Source organism: Mustela erminea, chromosome 6 (genome assembly GCF_009829155.1).
Source record: "Mustela erminea isolate mMusErm1 chromosome 6, mMusErm1.Pri, whole genome shotgun sequence".
Lineage (NCBI taxonomy): Eukaryota > Metazoa > Chordata > Mammalia > Carnivora > Mustelidae > Mustela > Mustela erminea.
In genome coordinates, this window is record NC_045619.1 from 138,248,205 (window position 1) to 138,270,310 (window position 22,106).

At 42.5% G+C, this 22,106-nt stretch overlaps 1 long non-coding RNA gene across 2 annotated transcripts in view; it reads right to left on the minus strand.

Moving 5' to 3' along the window:
* The window catches only part of LOC116594412, an 85,433-nt gene that overhangs the window by 51,366 nt on the left and 11,961 nt on the right, over positions 1–22,106 (minus strand). The window contains exons 1-2 of one of the 2 annotated variants that reach the window (XR_004287209.1): positions 14,491–14,546; positions 11,229–11,260 (exon numbers count right to left, since the gene is read on the minus strand). This is a non-coding gene — a long non-coding RNA (uncharacterized LOC116594412). Of the gene's footprint in view, positions 1–11,228; positions 11,261–14,490; positions 14,547–22,106 lie in introns of those variants that run through there. The other variant, XR_004287210.1, reaches the window with a different exon arrangement.

Consider the following 22,106-nt stretch of genomic DNA (forward strand, 5'->3'; position numbering starts at 1 on the left):
TCCCAGGATACCGCGGCAAGACTGTGATTTCTTGCCTTCCAACCACTAAAGCAAATTCATCACCGCCCATCGGCGTCGCCAGCCTCTGACGGGCCATCCATCACGGGGGAGGCACTCCCTCGTCCTCACTCAGGAGCGTGTGGCCGGCTGGCTTCCGCAGAACCTGAGATGCCAACTGTGCGCACTAGCCAGGGAAATCTCGAGTGTTCCCTTCACAGACCTTAAGACACGCTTGAACAGGGGAGGCAGGAGTGGGAATGGGGGGTTACAGGCAACACACCCAAGTGTGTTGAGAGTAGATAAAAGGGCTGAAGTGTGAATGTGGTCTTACATATGCTAATATTCCCACTGATGAAAATGAACGTGACCCCTGCGGGCCAGTCGCTGAGGTCTGGCACCTGGTTTCAGAGACAAGTTATACATGTATTGTTTGACAAACACATGAGTCCCTTCTAGACGCTCAATACTGATTCCATCCCCGGGAAAAGAGGAGGAAACACAACACCCAGAAATCACTGCCCTCAGACATGCCCAGATGGCAAATGATGGAGACCCCCAGGAAAGCCAGTGCCTCCCTCCATAGAGGTTTTGGTCCAGTGTGGCACGCACACTGGTCCCAGATTCCCACGGGTTCATGGTTCCTTCAAAAGAACTGAGTGCGGTAAAGGGGAAGTGCCTGATGTGAAGCGATCCCAAAACAGGAGCAGACAACAGATGAGGCGATAGCGGTTGTGGAATTGCAGGAGTAGCCGAGAGGAATGCCAGCTGACCAGAAGGAGTCGGTTAGAAAAGAAAGAACAAACGGCACCTTAGGGAGAATTTTTCCAGAACCTGCAGAGGAAAGATTTGATAAAGAGGAGTTGGGCAAGAATCCCGGGGAAGAGGCAGCCTCTCATTCTTGGCTCAGGTGACTGTTTCCATCTGCAACCAACCGGTGAGGAGGGTGGGGAGAGGCAAGAAAGGAATGATCTGGAATGCCAGGACCACCGCAAAGGGGCGGGGGTGGGGGGGACCCAACATGGGAACGAATCAACCCCTTAGCGTTGGCTCACAGACATTTGTTTCCCTGAACTCAAGTACCTAAAATGGGCTGACTAAGCCTGTTGTGATGGAGGGACACCAGAGAGAAAAAAGAGGGTGGTCATAAAAGAGGCTTCTTTAAAAACAAATAAACAAACAAAAAAAAAGGTTTGAGGGGAAGAGAGGAAAAGAAAATTGTATTCTTTCCAAAAGGCACCCCAGAAGCCTTCTGCTGGTGAGGAAGGAGTCCATTTCCTCTCTGTGCTAGAAAACAGAAACTATGGGGTAGGGAACAGGAAGCCCAAGCTGAAAACCAGGCACGGCTCCGCGAATTCCCATAGTGCCTGTCTCTATCCGTGAGGTAGCGCCCGCAATCGCATGGCATCCAGAGACCCAGCTCGTTCTCCATCATGGCGGCGGCGGCTTTGCAGTACTGACCACAGGAAAGGTCAGGAATCAGGATATTTGAAGTAGTTGAAGTAGGAGTCTCATCTTTGGTGATATCTGAGTTATTCCTATTAATGACAGCATTGCTCTTCCCTAGTTACCTTTAACTTTTCTTACTCTCCATGAATAGAAACTTCTAGCAATGGTCATTTTTGGCTGAAAACGATCTTTCCTCCTACCATTCCTTGTAGCTCAAAACTTCATGTCCTAATGTACCTGGTCAGGCAGACAAACAAAGGTAAACAAAGTCTGCTATCTAGAGTGACTCATGGCAAAGGAAGCCTTGGCCTGAGGCTCATTCCTTTCTGGACAATCCCTGCAGGCCTATTACTTCAAAGGGTTCCATCTTGCCCCCTTTCAATGATGTTGCTAGTGGGAAGGATAGTCTACTTCACATAAAAATGGTTCAGATCCTAAAATAGTAAGGACATTTGACTCCACAATGAGTTGCATGATAACTTCTAAAGATTCAGAGTCCTAACAAATGTATTAGCAGGTATCTTCACCACATCTCTACAAAGTGGAGAAGAAATGGGTGTTTTATTTCTACTGTAGAGATAGAAAAATTAGACTCAAAACTTGGCCGTTGGTCACCCTCTCACTCTCTGAGCCCAAAGCTCTGACCTAACGTAATGATAATGACAAGAGTAATAACACAGCAGGCACTGGGGCTAAGTTCTTGTATAAAGTAGCTCCTTGGATCATCACAAGGACCACAGGAAGGCAACACCATCATGAGGTTCCTTGGCTGACGCTCAGGGGGTTGAAGCCAGAAAATGTGGGCATCACCATTGTTGCTAAGCTGCCTTGTTCCAGCACCCAGTACTTTCACTCGTGTATTACACAAGCATTTACTTAAAAATATTATAGGCCGACACAATTTGGTTCAAGTGATGGGTTAAAAAAACAAAACAAAACAGAACAGCTTTTCACTCATACTCTCATTCTCTAGAGAAAAATGACCCCAACAAAATGGCAGCCTCTAGACGAAAAATACACAGGAAAGCTGTGGTAGGGCGGTGTGGGGGGGGAGCAAATTTGATTTTAATCCAAAGGCAGAGACAGAAGAGAAGGTATGAAGTGAGGAGGAAGAGGAAGGGGAGCTGAAAAGAGCTCTGAAGCAAAAATAGAGACAGGAATTGTGAGGGGTGTTGGCATGGAGGTGGTACCAGAGGGAGCTCGAGCTCCCAGTGCCTCACGGGATGACGGCACAAAGATGCCCACACAGAGGCTGGGAGACAAGAGCATTTTCTTCCTCAGCTTGAGACGTCCTGAAGTTTGCTTGCTCCTCTTAACGCTTCTGCCCACTGGACCCTCCATGCAAGCCGGTCAAACCCCTGGACATGGTGCCCCAGGTCAGATGTTACTATTTCTGACAAAACATGGCCACAATTTCAGTTAGTTTCTGGATTTAGGGTTGGCTTATGATTAGTGTGACGTACCTGGACAGCACTCGTTTTGAATTTGGAATGCTCTTAACCCCTGACAATATTCTCCACACCCCCTTCAGGCAACCAGTCCCCCCAGACCCTACTTTCCTTCTTCCCTTCTTCCCTCTTTCTTTCCCTTGAAATGTCTCTCCCTCGTCTCCAAGTCCCTATTTCCTTCCTGGTAAGTCACAGCTGAAAATTGTCCTGTAATTCCAATTTCTAAACAACTCAGCCGCTCAGCAATGCTCCTTGTGTAATTCTGAATATTGGGCTCTAGGGAAAATAACAGAGTGTAAGACAAGGGGAGAGGGAGAGCGGTGCCCTGAAGGAATTTAGGTAGGGAGATAAAACATAAAAAGTAACTCTGGAATTTTAGGAGAAAAATGCCTCTGAGCTTATTGTCCCTCAATAGCCACATTCATAGTATAATTGCCTCTTACTTACTCCTTTCAATTAAACCCCATTTAACCTAACATTAAACACCCAAGAAAAATCCTGAACATTCCCCCACTGGCCCAACTGCAGTCTCCAACCCCTACCCAACCCTGTCCCAACGATCACCAAACATTTTGCTTGATTCTTTGCTTCTTTCTGCACTGACATATCCGAAACCTAAAATGAGGCTCATTTCAGCGTGCATCCAGCTTGGAAAGCTTCTTCCTCACAGAGACATTTGCAGACTAATTAGGTAATGTTGTTAAAGCAATTCAAAAATCCTTAAATTATATAATCCCTGGTTACTTTTCCTTTAATCTCCTTAAATTACTCTAATTTTACGTTTTTCCTCAGTGGATTGTATTACCCAGAACTTCTAATGGTAGGTCTTCGAAATCATCCCAGTAGCAATGGTGTTTTTCATTTAAAAGTCACAGTGGGCTCTCATTTATGTGAACGCTTAGAGGATTTTTCTTCCCTCTCCCCTAAAAACAAGTTCCTAGAGAATATTGCTTTCCTGCTTTCATAGGGTCTCAGTGACAGTCAGTGTTAGTGACCAGCTACCAGGTCGGCTTTCCAAACAAGTTTGTTTTTGTTGTTTTCCAATCCTGAACTGAAACCTACAAGGGTTATCACCAAATCTGTGCACGCAGATTGCAGAAAACATTACATTGTCCTGGAGATTACATCGGACAACCTCTCCTCCTTTTCTGTCTGTGGCTTATCATAGCTCAGGTGAGCGACGGGGCACTGAGACAAAGGAGAAAGGGCATCAACTGTTTGGGAAGATCACCAACAAGAAGATTTCTAGGTAAGCTTCACCTGAGAACCACCGCGTAGACATTATGGAACCCTAAGAGCGGACGTATCGGCATCAGTATTCAAAGATTGTTCCAAGAAACCTAGCAAATCTCCACTGGAGAGTCGAGGAGAGACTGACTCTGCCATCAAGAGCTGAGCCACCATGGGCTTGTCACTCGATTTCCCTTGGCTTTACTTAATCTTCCTGATAACAGCCCTAAAGACCATAATCGTTGAGATCTTTTCTGGCTCGAAAAGAGACTGTTATGAATAAAGCTTCCAGAGAACAAGATATTCATAAAGGGGACATGAGTAATTCATTTCAGAGAGATTTTAGTTCCCTCTAGGCAATTAGGCAAAGTTTCAGCTGCAATATCAAACCATTTTTAAATGGGTTTTTTAAACTCCAAGTCCCCAGATCATACACTGGGACAAGGTTCTTTTTAATAAAATCCAAACTAGGCTGAGGAACTGAGTTTGGTGAATTTTATGTGGACCAGAACATTTGTAAAATCATGTCAGTAAATATAACTTTGGAGTGAAAGATTGAAGGGCTCCAAATACAGAACCCAACCAGGCCTTCGGGTTAGCAACCCCAAGAGAGCAAAGTGCTAATGTTCAAGGTAAATATTCTCTCCTGCTTTCCTTCCTTCCTCCCTCCCTCTCTCTTTCCTTTTTTCCTCCTCCCCTCACCCCGCTTTTTTTCCTTAACATTGGTGTATTTAAGTCCATAAGCTCATACAGGCAAAAGATCAGAGATAAAATCACCCAGAACCAACATGAGACTCTCACTGTCTGTGATGCTATTCAGTATGGTAGCCCCTGGCCACACATGGGCATTTATATTTATATTTAAACCAATGAAAATTAGCTTAGAATGTTAAATCGAGTTCCTCGGTGTACTAGCCACACCTTGAGTACCTATATTAAAAAGACCCAACTGGCCACTTGCTACCATGTTGGACAATGGAGATGGAGAATGATTTCGTCACGACAGAGTTCTGTTGAACACTGACACGTGGCTGCCAGTTTGAAGGTTTAAGAAGTTTCCCTCAGAAAGTTCTTTTTGCTTTTGTTTTGGGGGAGAGACAAGCTCTAAAGTCAGGCTGCCTGAGTTCAAGCACAAATACCACCACCAGCTTAGCTATCTTGGTATTTATCACCTAAGTGCTCTAAGTGTGTTCACCCCTTAGCAAACTAGAAATGGTCATCATACATGGCTTCTACTGACCTTCTGGGGTTAAATGAGATAATACTCCCCATGAGATAATACTCAATGCCCAGGAGCTAGTAAGCACCCAGGAAGTGTCAGGTATTGTTTTAATATTGACCTTTAGAGTAAAAAAATGACCCTTGTTCCTTTCAGAATGAAAAGGCCCAGTGTTTTCTGTCAAAACACTACTCTGTCTTCATGCAGAGACTATCTGAGAATTTTTCCTATAGAGGAAAGTCTTTCTCATTCCTTGTCCTTCTTCAACCCTTCCTACTTTCCATCGACTCCCTATGCAGAATCTTAAAAATCCTGGTTTGGGCCTTTAAATTATTTATAATTTGCAGATATAGGACTGAAGGCAGAGAGCTCACACATAATCATATCTAATTATCTACCCGATGACTGAAAACCTACGATCAGCTTTTCGCTCAGGCAAGTTCTAGAACTTACCTCAAAAACATTATATGATACATGGGAGAAATAAATCTTAAAATAGAAGGTCAATCCATTTTTGGCATTCTTCTAAGGAATACCCTCTCTCCAGTGAAATGCATTCAAGGGGTATGATATTACATGATATTACATGATATTACAAATGTTCTGGTCCACTAATATTTCCAAGATTTTTGAGGTATGGACTCTTGCTAGATACTTCTACAAACTCTTCTACCTCCCGCCCACACTGAAACCATGGACTTACATGGTGTCTATTCTAAATGTCCACTCACTTCGGAACCATATTCTCTGCCTACCAAGCAGTTCAGCTAACCTCTCAGTGAGAATCTGGCCAAGCAGGAGCCCTGCTCCCGGCTTCCTGTGTTCCTAGAAGAAGGTGTCCCTCCATAGTCCCAACTGCACAATGTGGACAGGCCCAGAGCCCACACCCACAGTGACACTGGAGTGTCCACACTCTGCATAAGTGAGTGAACTGTGGGCAGAGGGCAGCCTGGGAAGACCTGCATCTCGAACTCAGGCTCAGCCACAAACATTCTGACCTAGAGTACGTTGTTCTTTTCTCTGAAAAGTAAAGGAATGAAACTAGATAATCTCTTGAGCCCCTCAGGCAAGCTATTGTTTCCATGGCAAGATTCAAGTTACACAGAATCTCAAATTGCTGCTCTTTTTGGTGGAGAATTTTGGGTGAATGGAAAGACAAATCCATTACAGCACAAAATCCAAACACCACATGGCATCAACACCTAGGAAGGAGGTTCCCACTCTCCACTCTGGTTCTAAGCCCTCTCATGGCTCCATCATGGGCAGAACATCCCCACTTCTCTGGTGGGCCAGTGGCCCCTATATACACATCCCAGAACCCTCACTTAAATCTTTTATTATGCATTAAGTAGTAAACAACTGAGAAATAAAAGACATCGCTTTTATAAACTAAGAACCAAACCAAATTCTTAAGCTAAAAAGATTATGAATACCATCCCAAGTAGTTAGGAAAAAGAGCTCAAGAAGATGAGTGCCTTTCTCCAAAATCTTATTCCCTGAACTTACTCTACTTTATCTAATACGTTTTTCCATTTCCTTCACCTCCTTAAATTGTAGACAGAGGAAATCACTGGGTTATTTATTTTTTTTAACAGTGTTCTTTTTCATAAAAAACATTCTTCTTTTCATTGTTCTCCCCATTAAGAGACAGTTTCTTCACACATTCCCATGAATGCAGAGTATAATTGTTTTTGAGAAGTTGCACGTCGGCAGAAGGGTAGAGAAGAACTTTAGGTTCACAAACTAATTGTCACCTATGCCAGTGTAAATAGTCTCTTTGGCGACAGTCTTAATTTTCAGGTTCCTTCATCACCCACCCACTCAACATCGTACAAAAACAAGATAAGTAGTGACTAAAAGAAAAATTTTTTAAAATCTGCCAAATGGTTCATTGGTTGACCATCACATACTAGAACAGATTGTCATCTGCCTTGGTCTTTGCCAGACACTAGAGGACTCTTGTTGGCTTGTGAAAGAGGCAGAAGCCACTGCCAGAAACTACAAGTCCCAGCATGCACTGGTCCACACAGATCAAAGGGACATAATTGGAGATGATGATATCTTCATTTTAATTAAAAGAATTTTCTTATCTTCAAAGAGCTTTTCAAATACTCCCAGCACTTCATAAGACCCATACCATTATAAATCCAATTTAAAGATGGATAAGAAGGGGGAGGGGTCGATGTGATTGGACTTGACACTAAAGGTTGCCCATCGTGGGAAGCTGCTGGACCCCACAATTGCTCACGAGGTTCACATTCTCCTGGGGTTTTAGTTGCCAAATGAAACCCAAGAGCTTTGGTAAACATTGCTTTACCATGTAATCAATTACTTTCTGGGAAAAACAATCCAGATGGTAGGAAACCCTGTTCTTCAAATCTGATTCTTCAGATCCCAGGGTCTCAGTGTTACCCTACGAGGGGTGACAGCTTATGACTGGAAACAAGAAAAAAGCTTTTAAGTTAGAGCTACATTGAAAGAGCCCAACAGTAGGAAAACGGGAATGATCGAGAATGCTACAAGCTAGAGGGAGAAATTGCTAATCCCCAGGAACCACAATACGGGGCTGCCTGAAGTGAGCCACCAAAACTTACTCCTCACCAGCCATTACTAGAACCAAAGCATTTCCTGACATAGACTATTTGCTTTGCCCAGTGAGGTGAGATGGCGTCACATTTACCCTTCCACAGGTCATCCGTTCTTCATAATGATACAAGGTTAAAGGCACCCAGAAAAGATCCACCAGGAACCGCCCAGAAGAGACCCACCAGGAACAGTGCACTGGCATCAACACCCTGCTTATTACCTAACAAATCCACTCACCGTGGGCATGAAGTCCTTAATTCCCCACACCCTTCCTCGCGTTTTCTCTGTATTTTTTTTCCCCTGATTCGGTTATCACTAAAATACACATTTTAATTGAATTATGCGAGATTCAAACTTCCACAGCTTTGAACATTTCGGTAAACACTTCTCCCCACTTACCTACAGCAATGCCACAAATCCTTGCAGAAAATTGAGGGCAGTGCTGACAGCTTCTCAGTGAGAACTTTTTAAAACTTATAAATGAATTTTCACTATAAGCTACTCAGCCCAAGTTCAGTTTTTCTCTTTTTTCTACTCTTCTGTGTCAACTCCCTACACTACTTTCTATCCCTTCATCTTTTCCTTTGTGATTCTAGGCCACCCATAGGCTCAGGGGCAAGCTGGAGCATCATGGCTTTGCTATGGGGCCTCTTCCTTTAAAAGGTCAAGCATCAAAAAAATAAAATAAATAAAAATAAAAGGTCAAGCATCAAGGTTAACTCTGTCTACTTCACTCCTGCCACCAAGTACATTAACTTACCTTGCCTTTCTCTCTAGGTTCCTGTAAGATGTTCACATGTAACTTCTCTTAACCACAGAGCTTTGGCTTCTCCTCAGACTTGGTCCAGACCTTCACAGTGTCTCAAAGACATTGACTGTCATTTCCTCCAGGGAAAGGCCTTTCCTTCCTAGGCTTTCACGTTCTCGTGGTTGTTTGCTTTCATGCAATTATCATTTCCAATGCATTAACGTTTTATTTGAGGGTCCCTTCCAAACTCATTCACCTTCTAAGGTTTTCTTATAGAGATTGCGAGGTGAGAACAAGAAACAATAGTTTAAAGTTGAATACAGAATTGCATTGTTAGGGAGCAAAATTAATCCATACCCAAAAGAGTTTCTGACTAAGCCAGTTGTCTCCACGGGTGATAGCAGAGTCAAGAAGACTGATCAGAATGCGGGAAACTTTTTAGAGGGAAAGGTCTTTTGTTTGGCACCCACAAACTGAATCCACAATCCCAGCAAACATTGCAAAACTGTGTGTCCTTTGGTTATAAGCAGAGGGTGAATGAGAAGATCATCGGAAGCCTTGCACCCATCACAGCTAGAGGAGGGAAAAACACATTTCAGAACACGTCCCTCTGTGTGCTCTTTCACTTGTGGAAGTTCATACGTGTAAGTCACTTTGGAGAATAAACTGCATCACAACATTGTATCTCTAATTACTGTGAGTCGATCCAAAGCTCTTGTTGATTCAAAAGCTGGAAAGAGAATGACCAGAAGACTTTTCAAGTGCCTACCGACTTGAAAGTTGATGTCTGCTCAGGTCTCGTGGACTATGATATGATCATGATTAACATTTAGGGGCTACAGATTTAGTGCTAGTCAGCATACTATGCACCTGCACAATTGCATTTAATCTTCGTAGTACAATGACTATTCTGGAAAGCTGATGAGTTAACAGAACCAAAGTCCTTCATTCACATCCTACGATACAGGAAATGCCCGTCCACCCCTATCCTAAATAGCTCGGGGCCCGTATACCAGTGTGCTTGAGTTCCTAAGAGGTACAGAGAGATTAAACTCTGACAAAGTATGGTTAAAAGGAAATGAGGATGTTTGGCCCGACTCCAGGAAGATCTGACCGTGTCTTAAAATGTCTTTCCAACTGCCATGTGCCAAAGGGATTCTCTTTGTGTTGTATGGCCCCAAGAAGAGAGCTCAAGTCACTAGAGGTATCCACACTGATGCTGAATTGTATTAAATAATAATTACTCAACAAAGATAAATTAAGTGCTTAAGGACTTTGCCAAGCGCTGGTAATAGGATGAAGTAGATACAAATGAGCGTACAGTGAGAATTGAAGAATTTGTTGTGGTATGTTGAGATAATAGGGACCTAGACGAGGCATTCAGAGAACACAAAGAATGGTCAAGACTGCAGCTCAAAGTTAAAGGATGAGGGGAACAGCGGGGAAATGAGACAGAAGGCTTCCTGGGGAGATGGGGCCTGACCTGAATCCCAGAGAATGAGTTAGTGAGAGGCTGAAGTGGGAGGGACACACCAGGCTGGTCACAGGATAACCAAGCCTCCAGAGATAGAGCGATTACACACATAGGATGAGTGGTTCGACGTGTTGACATCTCTCGCCTGATTTTGATTCTACAACTTCTAAAACTGACTAAGAAATCCATCACCAGTGGCAGAACTGATTCACACAGCCGGCTTTCCCTTATCTCTGAAGAAGGAAGGGAGTCGCTTAAGGAAGCTGGGCTATGGCCCAGAACAAACATCCAATTCCCTGTCTTTCCACGAAGCAGGACAGAGAGAATAGGTAATGAGGTATAAGGAGGACAGTCAGGAGAGAACGGAGCGAAGTCAGTAGAGACCCCAACTCCAAAACCGCGCCAGCCAGTGGACCTGAGAGGGAACCATTTACACAAGAGAAAAGGGGACACCTGAGAAGCAGGTATGAGAAAAGAAATCACACAGATGCAAGAGAAAAAAGAAATCAACTTGTCTAACCCAAATATTATGAAAACAGGGCCCAGAGAAATAAGACGCCTCGCCCAAGACCTCATGGCTATCTGAAAAGAGGGTGCGCAGCGTTCAACCCAGGGGGATTTCCATTGTATCTTGTGGTTTCGTTCGCTTTTTCACCCTCATACAAAAATTGCTATTTATGCTTCTTTGAATTTTCTTCTCCAGGGACCAGGATGGTGATGATTTGTTTGGATTTAAAAGATGTTACCTTTTACACACCATAAAAGACTCTCACAAAACAAACTGAGGATTGCTGGGGAGGGGGCGGGGAGGTGGGAGAGGGTGGTTGGGTTATGGACATTAGGGAGGGTATGTGCTATGGTGAGTGCTGTGAAGTGTGTAAACCTGGCCATTCACAGACCTGTACCCCTGGGGCTAATAATACATTGTATGTTAATAAAAAAATTTTTTTCATTAAAAAAATGTCTATACTACCCCCAAAAAACAAAAAACAGACAAACAAACAAACAAAAAACCCACAATTGTTTGTCAAGTAAAGGTACACAACTATTAAAAAGAAAAAAATAAAAAGATTTTACCTTTTATAGCTCTTCCTGGCATTGGAGGCTAACTATGGGGGACAGAGTATGGAGATAGTGGTGAGCAAGTGATGATGCCAACCAGGGTTTTAAAATAGATTTTCACACAGCAAATCTTTGGTGAGAACAACACCAAGTTGACCACATGACCACAATTAGTTGCACTCAGTTGTCTGAAGAGGGTTAGTGCACAGATCATATAATTAGCTTTATGGTTTTCTCAATGTATGACTTTATTTAAAAGAATAAATACTTTTTTTTAAAACCACTCAGCAAAAAAGATGACGACTACCCTGCCATGACATTTTTCTAGTTTTTATTTTCTGTTCGTATTTGGTTCAAAGAACAGATTTGTTTTATATAAACTCACCAGCAGGTAGAAACTGGTAAGTGACATTGAAGAAGAGATTCAATGAAACTTTCACGGGTTTGAAAGTCAATGGGCATGCCTCAATAAATAAGGAAGTCAGTGGTTTTCTGGCATAAAACTACCTTGTGCAATTCAACAGGGATAAAGTCTAGCTGATGGACAGACAAAATTGGTGATATGTAAGCTTCCAAATCACCACCTGCATTCCAGGGACAAGTATCAATGGGGAACCCAAGGGAAGGTGCCTCACCAGATCTTAAATCACAGTAAGAATTACTATATAAACTTCTTAGTCTTACTCATTGAATTTACTATGTATCCAAGTGTCCTAAAGGAAAAGATTCAATAAGAGCATGGCACCTAAAATTCTTTTTGTCAAATATGATCCACACTAATGATTTAGTAAACTATTGAACATAAAGGTTATTCCAGATTAATAAAAATGTCAAATAACACTGTCAAACTAACCTAAAAGTGCAGACTTTGGGATGCCTGGGTGGCTCTGTCCGCTGAGTAGCCGACTCTTGGTTTCGCCTCAGGTCATGATTTCAGGGTTGTAAGATTGAGCCCCTCACGGGGCTCTGCACTCAACTGGGAGTCTGCTTGGGCTTCTCTCCCTCTCCTTGGTCCCCTCCCAAAACTCACATATTTCTCTCTCTTTCTGTCTCAAACAAATAAATAAATCTTTTTTATTTATCATTTTTAGCACAGACTTCATATTTGGTGAAATTGTGTCAAAAGTTTCCTTTTATATAGAAGGGGGCCTTTTCAATTTTCTAAAATACCTGGCTTCTTTAAAAATAACTTTACTTTAAGGCTAATTACTAAAGGTTAATCATTTCTCCCAAGCATTAAAAATCAAAACACAGATTCTCATATTTTCTCAAGTGCAATATTTTCCCTTTGTTTCTGCTTTTATTGAGATATACTTGACATATGCCATTGTGTACATATAAGGTTCCAACATGATGATTTGATACATGTATTTATTCTGAAAAGATCATGACAATAGGGTAAACTAACACTACGATTACCTCACATAATTACCGTTTGTGTGTGTGTAGTAATATGAACATTAAAGATCTCTCTCTTAACAACTTTCCGGTATATGTCACATTGTTAACTGTAGTCACCATGCTGAACATTGGGTCTCCAGAGTTTATTCATCTTCCAACTACAAATTTGTACCCTTTGAAAAAGTTATACTTATTTCCCCCTCTTCTCCCATCCCTGGCAACCAACAGTCTACTCTTTGTGTCCATGAATCCAGTCTTTTTTAGATCAAATGGTTTGAGGACAGAAAATAGAAGAGCCAGCAGAACATTAAGAAGCAGGTTGTAGGGGCACCTGGGTGCCTCAATGGGTTAAAGCCTCTGCCTTTGGCTCCCGTCATGATCCCAGGGTCCTGGGATTGAGTCCCACATCTGGCTCTCTGCTCAGCAGGGAGCCTGTTCCTCCTCTCTCTGCCTGCCTCTCTGCCTACTTATGATCTCTGTCTGTCAAATAAATAAATAAAATCTTAAAGAGAAGGAGGAGGAGGAGGAGGAGGAGGAAGAAGGCGAGGGGGAGGGGGAGGAGGAGTTTGTTGTACAAAGTCCCCGTCCTGCTCTAAAGTCATGGTCAACAAGCCAAAATATTCATTTCATTATTGGTCTACACCCATGCATTCTAACATTATTAAGTTGTCTATTTTTATTTTTATCTTAAAAGGGAAGATTCAGCCATGTTGAGATAATCCTATCAGTTTGAACTTTTTATGCTTATCCTCTCAAGGTAAGTTTACATGTGTCTTCATTGACCAGTGGCTGGAACTGGTCATGTAAATATAGTATTAGTACTTAAGTGCCCATTGTGTTTCTCACTTGCCCATAGTTCAAGAAAAAATTAACCATTCTCAACATTCACACAGTTTCATAAATGAATTTGTTTATTTACCCTCAAGAGATGGTTTATCACCCATTTGTTCAAAAAAATATTTACTAAGTACTTAGTAGGTATCAGGGACCATTCTAGGCAAATGGGATAGAGCACCCAACTACAGATACAAAAATATGTGTCTTCAAAGAATGTATATTCTAGTGACAAATGATAAACCTGGTAAATAAATAAGAATATGGGGGTGCCTGGGTGGCTCAGTGGGTTAAAGCCTCTGCCTTCGGCTCAGGTCATGATACCAGGAGCCCGCATGGGGCTCCTTGCTCAGCAGGGAGCCTGCTTCCTCCTCTCTCTCTCTGCCTGCCTCTCTGCCTACTTGTGATCTCTGTCAAATAAATAAATAAAATATTTAGAAAAAAAAAATAATATGGTGTTTTAGAAGATGACGAGTGCTCTGGAGTTCAGGGGATTGAGACAGTCAGAGGATGTGTGTGTTGGGGAAAGAGAGTTGGAAGTTTAAACAGGGGATTCAGGATGGACCTCATTGAGAAGATGACATAAGATGGAGGTGTTAAAGTTGACCATGTAGATACCTAAGGGAGAATGTTTTAAATGTCCTAAGCAAACAGAACAGCTAGTGCAAAGGCCCAAAGATAGAAACATGCCTGGCATGTTTGAGGAATCCCAGGAACACTTGATTGGCTACAGCAGAGTGTGAGACACTGAGGAGGAGATGAAGCCAAGCTGGTAAGGAGGATTGGGGTGGATCTTGTAGAGTCTTAAAGAACACCACTGGGATTTCTACATTCTACTCTGAGTGAAATGGGGAGCTGTGGAACAGAAAATGACATGACCTAGATGATAATGTTGCAAAGATCATTTAATTACTATGTTGAGAGTAGACTCTAGGGAGCAAAACTTGAAGCAGGAAGACCACTTAGAAGACTATTACAGTAAACTAAGCAAGAAGTAGAAAGGACTTGCACCAGGATGTTACACTGGGGGAGTGAGAAGTACTTGGATTCCAAATATGTTTTCATGGCAGGGTGATCTCACATACCAACCATTGAGTCTGAAGAGAGAGGAGAGCCAAGAATGAATACGCATTTTTGACTTGAGCAATGGAAAGGATCAGCAGCTTTTTGTGTTGAGAAGATTCAGTTTGGGTGGGGGTTAGGGAAATGACTAGAAGTTTAATTAAAGAAATGCTACACTTGATATATCTCTACACACATCCACAGGCAGAAGTCAAATTGGTAGTTGAACTTGAATCTAAAGTTCAGAAGAGACGTCTGTGTGGAACATATAGATATGGGTGTCATCAGCATTTACATCATATTTAAAACCATGGGACTGCTTGGGATTCATATGAAGGGAGTGTCGAGACAGAAGAAAGGGGACTAAGGAATGATCTCTGGGATGCACCACAGTTGAAATTTTGGGGTGAAGAAGGGAAGCCATCCAAGGAGAGCAGGAAGGAGCAATAATGAGACAGAAGGGAAACCAATGTGGTGTCCTGAAAGCTAAGTGACAGAGTGAAGTCTTCTGGGGAGTGGGAAGGCCTGAGGGGCAGGCATGGAGGTCATGGGGCATCTTGATAAGAGCAGCCATTACAGAAAGGCAGAAGCAAAGAAAGGGACACAGTGGGTCTGGTTAGACAAAAGAAAAGGTAATTAGTTCCTCTAGAGCAACAATTCTCAAACTTTCTAGTCTCAGGACCCCTTTACACTCCTAACCATTCTTGAGGATCCCAGTGTGCTTTTTGATGGTATGCGCTACACTTATCGACACTCCTCTATTAGAAATCTGAAGTGAGGAATGATTAGAACACAAAAGTGCACAAGCTCATTTTGCTTTAGCCACTGGAGGGATGAAGCCATCACACATTGTGTAGCTTCTGGGAGCCTCCACTCTGCACTGGTGAGAGAAAGAGCATGAGAGGTGAAAATGTTTTAAGACTATTATGAAAATAATTCTCACCTCGTGGACCTCCTGAGGTCCCATGGGATCCAGGCCTCCTGTTGAAACCACTAGCAAGCATGAAAGGAAAGCACAGGATTGAGGATCCAGGGGGGTGGTGAGGAGGTGACCGTCTGTGAACATCCCATGTTCCCAGGAGTGAACACAGCCATCACGAGAGCGAGGGTGGGAGCTGGGAAGAGAACTGGGGGCTGGAAGAAAGGAGAAATGGGAAATAATCTAGAACAGGAGTAAGTATTGGGATGACTACAAGAGGTAGGAGGGAATCTTGTGTTGCTGGGTTTAGTTGTTTCAGTTTTTGGTGGTGGCGTATCGTGATGTGTTTGTGCATATGTGATTAAGAGAGACAGAGAAAAAGAGACACGTCCACCCAAACTTGTGTTCAGTACATATATGTTGGTGACAAGAATGTGTCTCAACCTGACCTGGGGGCCTGGGCGGCTCAGTTGGTTAAGTGCCTGCCTTTGGCTCATATCGGGATCCCAACGTCCCTGGATCAAGTCCTGCGTCAGGCTTCCAACTCAGTGGGGAGTCTGCTTCTTCCTCTCCCTCTGTGCTCTCTCTCTCTCAAGTAAATAAATAAAATCTTTAAAAAAAAAAAAATACATCTCAACCAGATTATTACACTTTGCTTCTATGGGTCACAAAGCAAAATTGTAAGGCTGTTGTTATGTATTCATTTATTTGTGAAGTCATTATAGAACACCCACCATATACCAAGGAAACCAGACTTTGGGAATTTAAGACTGAATAGGCATGGAGTCATTTGACCAATGGGGCTCGTATTCTTATGTGAGCTGCACATGCTAAGATCTACATTGTTCCAGAATTTCCCTAATGTACGAAGTAAGAATGTGATTTCTGCCCTTCTATTCAGGTCCTAGGTAAGTTGAGATTATTTGCTTCAGCTCTGACTTCCACGCTTGCAATAACATACCAAAGCCTTCTGAAGACAAAATAATTAGCACACCATCACTTAAACATGCACTTCCTTCTTTCCCAGTCTTTAAAGTTCTCTCTGCTTGGCCATTTTGTTTGTGCAGTGAATATAGAAATATTTTAACCCATCATAAGTGGAGGCAAAGCTGTGTAATTTTAAAAAATACAATAACTGGGGGGGAGGGGGCACCAGGGTGGCTCAGTCGGTTAAGCTTCTGACTCTTGATTTCAGCTCAGGGCATGATCTCAGGGTCGTGGGGTCGATCTCCACATCTGGTTCCAGGCTCAGCGCGGACTCGGCTTGTCTCTCTCCGTCTGCTCCTCCTCCTGCTCACTTTCTCTCTAGAATCAATCAATCAATCAAACAATGGCAGCAGAGAAGAAGAGTATAGATCTGCTGGTATTGTCACCTAAACATACCTTCATGTTCGCAGGTATTGGGTCAAAAATATATTTGGGAAGGGGCATTACTTTGATAACTGGGAAGCCCTTGTCTAGTCCCCCAAAAATCTAGATGCCAAGAAAATGAGCGTTTCCCCTTAGGGTGAACATTTTTTTGTCTTCTGGATAAATTGTATCCCAGTATTCTGGGTTCCAGAGACAGAACAGGATTACTACAACAGATCCCATTTTATAATTCCTGAAGTAGTGAAACTTCAGCTTTCTCCTACTGGACATTTGGAGAGAAGAAGGAGAAAAATCAAGAAATGACAACTCAAAGGGAAATTTTCATTTTAATTAATTTGTTGTATAATGTTCTTTATTTGGTGTGATTCAAAGTGGATTTTACAATCAATTACATTGCATGAGACACTTAACAGGCACACTCTAGACTCCATACCACACTGCCTAGCCTTTATTACCTGGACGGTAAACCTAAACAAATGGATGTATAATGATTTGTAGACAATTCCCATGCAATAACTCTATTATTAAATCTAAGGCGTTATTAAGGGTTAATTATATTTTAAATTATTGAGATTTTACAATGATGTAATATACGGAGAAGATATTTATCTCCTCCAGTTTGTCCTATAATTACTAACCTCCATGAACTTCTCTCTTTAATTCTGCCTTTCTCCTTGCTAAATAATCTCTCTGATGGAATCCTACGCCTACAGCCCAAGACGACTCTTTCTGCTTGAGACCTTTCATATCGTCCTTATCCATCTTTCTTCTTCTCCATCTTTACCCGAGATCTTGTCACTATCTTCAAAGGGAAAACTGGCTTTTTAAGGCAATAGTTCTCACCCCTCCCTTACTTTTCTCCTCACCCAAATCCCTCTCTTCACTGCTCCTTATCTCCCTCAAAGTTCTAGACATCTAAAGCACTAACTGCGTCATTTCGTCCCCATCAAGGCTGCTCAGTAATTTGACCTCTTTTTTCTCCCGTGCTCTTCGGTATTTTGCTGTTGTTCTGTTCCTATTCCCAGCTATCCAACATACATGTTTCCTAAACTGTCACCATTTCCTAAATTGAATTAGAGTGAAAGCTCCAAGGTACCTTTGTTTCCAACACTTCATCTCTTTCTTTTAGCTTCCCCTACAAACTCCTACAAATATATTGGACCTTCATTACTTTTATTTTTCTCCATTAAAATGGGACCTAGTCTCTCCCTTTTGAGGCTGTTTTTAGCAACTGCTAACTAGGTCTTTTACATCTTCCTTTCTTTTCCTGCCATGCAGTTTTTGTATTCTGATGCAAATGTTCACCTCTACCTTCAGAGATCTCTTTAGACATCTCTCCCACGTCTTCTCAAGACTTCTCCTTTTGCAAATGCAATAGTTTTTATTAAGTACCTGCTGTGTGTCAGACACTGTTCTAGACCCAAAGGCTAGAGAGAACAGCAACGTAGTCAAGATCCCCATTCTCATGGAGCTTGCAAGTAGGGAGAAGCTGACAATAAAAACTATATAAGGGAAAATAGTAATCATAAAAAATAAAGAATATTACACATTCAGAGAAGAAAATCAAAGTGGGTAATGCCATAGAGAGTGACCAGAGAAGAGAACAGCCACTTTAGATGCCATGTGCAGGGGAGACTTATCTGAAGAAGTGACATATAAGTCAACATTGAGTAATGGGAAGAAGTCGACCATGTGACCACAAAGCCATAAAGGACCTGGAGGAAGAATATTCCAGAAAGCAGGCATGGAAAATTCCAAATCCTGGTGGTTGGAACACGCTTGAGTTATTCAAGGAACAAAAGGAAAAGGGGAAGTGTGGGAGCTTTGTGAGCCCCTGGGGGAGCAGGAGAAGACTGCCCAGGTAGACATTGCCAGCTGCATACCACGTACAGGCTTGGACTGGATCACCACTGTGGCCTATGTCCATCGACTTCAGCCCTCCCGGCACTAAACATGGCGTCTTCCAGGTTCCATAACCGAGTACCCAAATTTCTACAAACACATTCCACATTTTATCCAATCCCAGAGACCAAAGAACAAGGCCAGACATCAGTGTCTTCCCACTTTCACATCGACATCAAAAGAAACTAAGGAAATACACCCAAATGTTACAATACTTAACTCTCACTACCAGACACTTTTCTTCAGCCTTTCTGACATTTTCCAACTCTTCTGTCATGCGCGCTACTTACGTAATCACAAAGCCAACGCACGATTTGAAAATAGACAGAAGCTACGAAACATCTTTGCCTCTTTGCCTCTTGGCATTTGTTATTTCTCATCAGCGGGTTCATCCGTTTTTCATCCTGAAAGTAATCGCGTGCTCTTTCTCTGAAGTCTCCTTCGTCCTTTACAATTATCTTGGAACACCGGGGTGAGTTGTTTCCCCAGGAACTCAGCGGTTGCATGGGTGCACAGGTAGGACTGCACCTGTGGGGCAGACACGGGGCCTGCGGTCACATGCTGCCAACTGAGCTGAAGCTGCTCCTGCTTGGTGCTCAGGATACCATCCTCATTTAAATGGTTAAGAGGAAACAGGATGCTACATGTAAAATGAAACTTCTCAAGCCTTTACCTGACGAGATAAGGCTGAAGTCATAAACATCAGACAGAGTGCAGAAATGAAATCTGGGATCAGCTCTGGAGGCCTGGGTCTGGATCCCCTGCAACCCTAGAAGTTTCCAATGGGCCATTGGCAAGCCAAGGGAACTGCCATGGACTGGAAATTATTTTCCAGCCATTTCTTCCAGGGGTCCCACCAATTTAAAAATTCTGTATTTATTTGGTAAGTCAGAGTGAGTGAGAAAAAGAGAGAGAGAAGAATGGGGGAGAGAGAGAGAGAGAGATGAATCCTGCCAAGTCTAGGGTCTCTATTAAAAAAAAAAAAAAATGCCCGAAGTACGCCTGTTCAGCCACAGCACATCTGGGAATTGTTTGAAGGATAATGACAGTAATAATTATGATTACTTACACTTAATTCTCCCTCACAGGGGCGCTGTGAAGATTAATGAGTTAATGCTCGTAATGTGTTTTTGGTTCCTTGATGAAAGCTCCCATAAAAGCCCAGATTATTATTATGGTTATTGTTGTTTATATTAGACCATTCCTGTGGAAGGCTTTCCTTCCCTGTCATCCATACGTTCCCATCATAAAGCACAACCGCTTCTCTAATAACAGCCCCCCTGGCTCCAGGAGCAGTCACATCAGGCAAGAAGGCCCCATTTCAAGAAAGAAATGGCAAGCAAGATCATTGTCGGCCGCTGCCTGGGTCCCTCTTGCCTGCTAGACTTCATTCCATACTCTTAGCTAAACCATAAGGAAAGTAGTAAGTAGTTTCATGGCCCAGATGAGAAATATACTGACAGTGTAAATATCTTCTAAAATCGAGAGTCTGAAGACAAATCCTGTAGATTACTCACCAAATCAGTAGAGAATTCTTTAAAATGTTTAAACAAGGCTCATAGAATAGCTTGCTCAAAACAAAAAGCACATAAAGGTAATCAATCAATGGATTGTCATATAACACTTGTTTATTCATTTTCTTAAAGAAAAGCATTGCAAACCTGCTTGTTCCCTACACATAGGCCTATCCTGAACACTGTTGAACAAGACAGGGTCTCTATCCTTAAGAAGATGGTTGTTGAAAGGTATCATATGAGTCACCTGAACGTGATCTGGTCGGGAGAATAGAGCACTGTTTCAAAAGCAGCTATACCTCTGGAAAGGAAAGGTGACACATTCCCTAGGGTAAATCTCCAGTCCCCATCTTTAGTTGCAATCAAAAATGGCAATTTACTTGCTCAACAAAGAAAACATTTTTCTACAGGGCTAAAAGAGGAATGAGACTCCATAAAATTCCTTTTTGCATGGCACATATGTAAAGACAAATGTATGTAATGTATCTGACTCCTTAAAGATGCCCGATAATATATAAATGAATGCAATTGTCCCTGAAAAAAAGAAAAAGATGTCAAAGAAGAACTTCCTTTCCTCTTCTACTGTAGTGTCTCATTTCTCAACTTAAAAAAGTCATTCCTGGGGTGCCTGGGTGGCTCAGTGAAGCATCTCCCTTCGACTCAAGTCATGATCTCAGGGTCCTGAGATTGGGTCCCTCACTGGGCTCTGAGCTTGACAAGGAGTCTGCTTCTCCCTCTCCCTGCCCCTCTGTCCCTCCCTCCAATTGTGAATGCCCTCTCTTTCTCTCTCACTCTCTCAAATAAATAAATAAATAAATAATAAAAAGTCTTTTTTAAAAAAAAACTGTCATTCCTTAGTTCTGTAGGGTCTTGTAATCATGAGAGGAGGAAGAAACTTAGGATAAAATCAAGACCCTCCCTCCCTCTGCTTCGATATCTTAGAAGCTGCTAGTTACCTACTCACTAGCTATTCTCCCTTCTTCCATACAACAGAATCTTAATTTTAGTGGGGCACTTTGCCACTAGGAAAACAAGACCACGTTTCCAGCCTACCTTGAAGGTAGGTGTGGCCATATGACTAAGTTCTGGCTAAGAAGAAGCTGGCAGTGAAGTTCTGCAGGAGCTAAGTCAGTTGGCAAGCATCTCTTCTATCCTTCCCACTGCTTCCTCTTTCCTTTTGCCTGGAAATTTAACCCAACAGTAGAAATTATAGTAGTGATTTAGGACCATGAGCAGAACTCGAGGATGAAAGGCAAAATAATGCCTTCAACAACGCTGTCTATGTCCAAATCCTTGGAACTATAAATAAGTGATGTGTCATGGCAAAGGGGAATCAGGGTTGCAGATAAATGGGATAAACATTACTGATCAACTGACCTCCAAGTAGAGAGATTATCATGAATTACCCAGGCCAGTCCCAAGTAATCACAAGAATCCTTAATAGGAGAAGTGGGAAACAGAAGAAAACCTGAGAGATGGCTGAGTAAGGATGATGCTGCTGGCTTTGATGGATAGAGCAGGAGACCATGAGCCAAGGAATGCGAGCAGCCTTTCCTTGCAAAAGGCAAGGAAACAGAATTTTCTTTAGTGCATCCCAAAGGAACGCCGACCACCTGCTCATAGTCCAGGAAGATTTTGAAATCTTGACCTCCAGAACTGCAAGGTCAATAAATCTGTGCTGTTTTAAGCTCCTGGGTTTGCAGTCATTTGTTATAGCAGCTACCAGAAACTCATACACTAGTACTGAGGACAGTAGAGCAAAAGAGAGATGGCCCTGTGTCCGCATGACTCTGGAGAGCTGTCATCCCAGCCCTGGGTGACCTAACTCCAGGCTCCTTTTATGTGAAAGAGTAATGCCTTTTGTGTTTAACCCACAGTTATTTGGGGCTT